The sequence below is a fragment of the Macadamia integrifolia genome, unplaced genomic scaffold (assembly GCF_013358625.1).
Source record: "Macadamia integrifolia cultivar HAES 741 unplaced genomic scaffold, SCU_Mint_v3 scaffold188, whole genome shotgun sequence".
NCBI classification, from domain to species: domain Eukaryota; kingdom Viridiplantae; phylum Streptophyta; class Magnoliopsida; order Proteales; family Proteaceae; genus Macadamia; species Macadamia integrifolia.
The window spans coordinates 47017-51305 of record NW_024868400.1 but is presented as its reverse complement, the minus strand read 5'-3'; positions in this window follow the sequence as shown (position 1 = coordinate 51305).

Sequence of the window (4289 nt, the reverse complement as noted above, 5' to 3'; positions counted from 1 at the left end):
AATCCTTAAGGCCTTGAAAATATAAAACCTGCAAAAAGAGAGTAAAACCCAAGGTAGCTCCATTCTAAATATGTAAAATGCATGTTTTACTACCCTAGATTTCACACATAAATGTGCTCATAACGTGTGCAGGAGTAGAACTTGGTGATGTCTCCATAACATGGTTTGTAAATGAGACAATGATGGATTTGATGTGAAAAAAAAAAACCAAGAAATAATAATGGGAGGGGAAACACGAGCTGGAGATACTTTACATTCTAACAATTTATTCTCCCCTGCTAAGGTGGGGGTTTATAAATTGATTTTTCCATGAGATTCATAAGCAATGTCCTCCTGCTAATCAACAATAGGTTCATACACGTCATTTCCATAATTGTTCTCACCAACGTCATCTTTAAGAACCACCACAATAAACATATTTGAAATCACGATCATACAATCAATAATAGGAAAGACATATATAGTATAATATAAAAAATTTCAAGAAAACAAAAACACAAGTATACAACACATGCTTACATTGCTACAAATTTTTTTTTTTCGCTGATGCATTATATTAAAAAGAAAAAAGAAGACGAATTATAATTAACAGGAAAACTTAAGCAAACATCGCTACCCTAGCCCCCACCTTTAGCATTGCCATCAGCAGGGGAGAGGGAAGCGAACTAACAAAATCTATAATTCGGATGGCCTTCAGCTGATCAGATCTTTTATATGGTTAGGGAAAACAATATTTGAGTCTGAAATCCCCGTCTTTGCTGCATCTCTAGCCAGATAATCTGCAATCAAGTTTGCCTCCCTGAAGTTGTGAGTTATTTTCCATGAGATTTCCTCTAAGAAAGGTTGAAGGAAGATCCATCTTTGAATGGCGAACCATGGGATTTTCTTTTTCTAAAAAGAGATCGCAACAGCACTTGAATCCGTCTCCACCCACAATCGAGTTATTCCCATTTCGCGAGCACGCATCAGACCCACCATGAGACCTTCCACCTCTGCTTGGAAAGCCTCTGAGACCCCTATAAAAATTTTATAGGAGTCCAGAACAGCTCCCATATGATCGCGAAAGAACCACCAACGCTTGCTCGACCAGGATTTCCCATTGAGCTTCCATCAAAGTTCAATTTGATCCAGTTAACCTGAGGTCTGCACCAATAAACCTCTAAAATGGGCATAGTTGGCATATTCTGAATCAATAAGCCAAGCTTCCTGCAGCAAATAACATCAACGACTGTCTTCACATCTCCTTTGGTGCTTGGTTTGGAGGATTTAATATCCTCAAGAATCATTCACTTTATGAAATTTATCGGCCTCGCCTTGCCTTCATACCGCGTATTATTTCTTTCGTGCCAGATGTGGTCAACCACAGTAACTAACCCCAGAGCCCACGCTTCTTTGCAACAAACAATTTTAAGCTTCCTTTTCCACCATTGAAGAAAATCAGTCATGGAATCCAATTTCTTCCAAACCACATTAAAGCAACCACTGAAGAACAACCATAATTCCTCTGTGAGAGAGCATTGAAGGAAAATATGGTCCATAGACTCAACCTCCACGGTACACAAGCTACATCTTGAAACCAAAGTAATGCCCCTTTTTTGAATGGCTTCGTCTGTTGGGAGTTTTCCATGCACCATCCTCCACCCAAATATGGACGCTCTTGGCTGTAACTTCTTGCTCCAAATCAGAGAAGCCCATGGAACTTTAGGATTGTGGGTCCTAATATCCTCCCAGGCAGAATTAGATCTAAAACCCCTATCAGAAGACAAACTCCATAAACACATGTCCTCACAGGCATACAAAGGAATTTTGATATCTCGGATCTTCTCAAATATGCTTTGCAATAGGGATGAGCTGATATTAGGCAATTTCCAATGGAAATTTTCAATAAAAATGCTAACCTTACCCTCTAAGGGGGGCCCAGAACCACCCTCGAGATCAACCATCTCCAAGATAGATTTATTACCCAACCAATAATCAATCCAGAATTTTATATTTTCTCCATTTCCGATCAACCATGCTTCTTTTGAGGACATAAAATCCCACATCTTTTTAAATCCTGGCCAGATAGAGGAGGATATATATCCTGATTTGAAAGATCCATCCCTCCTAAGAAATCTTACCCTTATGAAGCTGCAGGCTGTTGATTTCTCATGTCTTACCCTCCAGACCATATTGCATAGCATGGCTTTATTTATGTCTCTATGCCTATGCAACTCCAAACCTCCTTCATCCTTGGGCCTACAACACACATCCCATCGGACTGTGATATTTTTTGCAGTATCAATCTCACCTGTCCAGATGAAGTTCTTCATCCACCTTTCCATAATAGCGATCAGGGGCGATGGCCACCAATAAACAGCAGAGCTATGATTCATCATTCCCAAAATAACAGAGCGGACCCTTTTTCACCCTTCCCTTAAAATTTACACTCAAATAGCGGGTGGGGAAACTACAAATAGGAATACCAAGTTTTTCAACAATGCTCTGCTTTCTCTGAGTTGAAACTGTTCCCAGCAATAACTTGTTCTTTTCTAAATTTATTTTCTGGCCTAAGAAGCGAGGTTTTTAACATACTTGATGGAAGCATTTGAGAAAATGAAAACATCATCAGCAAAAAGGATATGGGTAGGGGGTAATAGCACCACGAGGACCTGTTAGACCTTAATGCTCTTAGAAGTTACCAGCTTGGATAGACCTCTACATAGAACTTCTTTGGCGATAATAAATAGCATAGGGGAGATCAGGTCCCCTTGCTGCAGCCCCCTCTCAACGCCAAAGTACCCAACTACGCTACCATTAAGAAGAACTGAGATCCTAGCTGATGCAAGAATCTGATAGATCCAAGAGATCCACCTTTCAGAAAAACCAATCTCCTCAAGACATGGAAAATAAAATTCCAAGAAATGGATTCGAACGCCTTCTAAATGTCAATTTTTAGACCCATCCCTTCTCCTCTGGTAGATGCGAACATCATATTGGCCAGCTCAGAGGCCAAAGAATTATTTGAGTGAATGATCTTCCCTTTTTGGAAGGCCCCTTGCTCCTCAGAAATTAGTTTTGAAAGAACTCGCAACAGTCTCAGGGCCAGTACCTTCGAGATAATTTTACACAAAAAATTCCCCATACACAGAGGCCTGAACTTGTCCAGAGATATCGCCCCCTCCACTTTAGGAATTAAGACTAGAAAATTATTATTAATTCCATAGGGTATGAATCTAGTTCTGAAAAACCACCTAATGGCTCTGCATATGTCAGAAGATATAATTTCCCAGCAAGCTTTATAAAAGCTCAAGGGAAACTATCCGGCCCTGAGGCGCTGTCAGGATCAAGATCCCACACTACACTCTTAATTTCTGCCACTGAAGGCATATCATCAAGCCGCCCCTATCCTAGTCATCCAGGATATTAGGAATACATTACAGTAAATCCATGTGATCAGTTAGAGGGGTACCTTTGTGAAAGAGCTCAAAAAATTCAGAAATGTATTCCTCGATTTGCTCCTTGTCAGAGATCAGCCCTCCATCATCCTTCTTCAAGGCCTTAATGGAACTTTTTACTCTTCTCATCTTCGTAGAGATATGAAAGAATTTAGAGCATCTATCTCCCAACTCCACCTAGATCAAGATTTCTTAGCCCATAATTTTTTTATAATTTTCCTAGGGCCTTGATAGACCTAGTCTTAGCATCCGCTTCTTTTGTAAGAACCGCATCATTTATTCCATCTCTATCAATTTCAGTTTGAATATCCTCCATACATTTTTTGCCTCCATCAATTCCAAATTAAAATTTGGAAAGCTCTCTTTCGCCTAAGAGCACAACGCTCCCTTTAGTCTTTTTAATTTTTGAGACACGACTACCAATTGTGAACCAGAGATGTCCGCCTCCCAGGATCTCTGAACTGTATGAAGAAAAGCATCATGATCCGTCTAGAACCTCTGAAATTGGAAAGGACGATTTTTTGGCTTTTCAGAAGCCTCAGACACGACCAGAATAGGGGCATGATCTGAAGCCACCCTTTGCAAGACATACCAATGAAATTCCTGAAACTACAAGATCCAGGCATCGTTGCAAAAGCTTTGGTCGAGTACAGCTGCCACATGCCCCCTTCTCCTATTATTGGTCCAGGTGAATTTCCTACCCTGAGAAGGGACTTGAATCAAAGAGCACGTATCCACGAAAGCTCCAAAATCTCTTGCTGATCCCAGATTATAGGAACCAGGCCCCCTTTTTTCTGAGGAGAGGAGCATTGCATTGAAGTCACTAAAAATCATCCAAGGGGCATTCGTCCC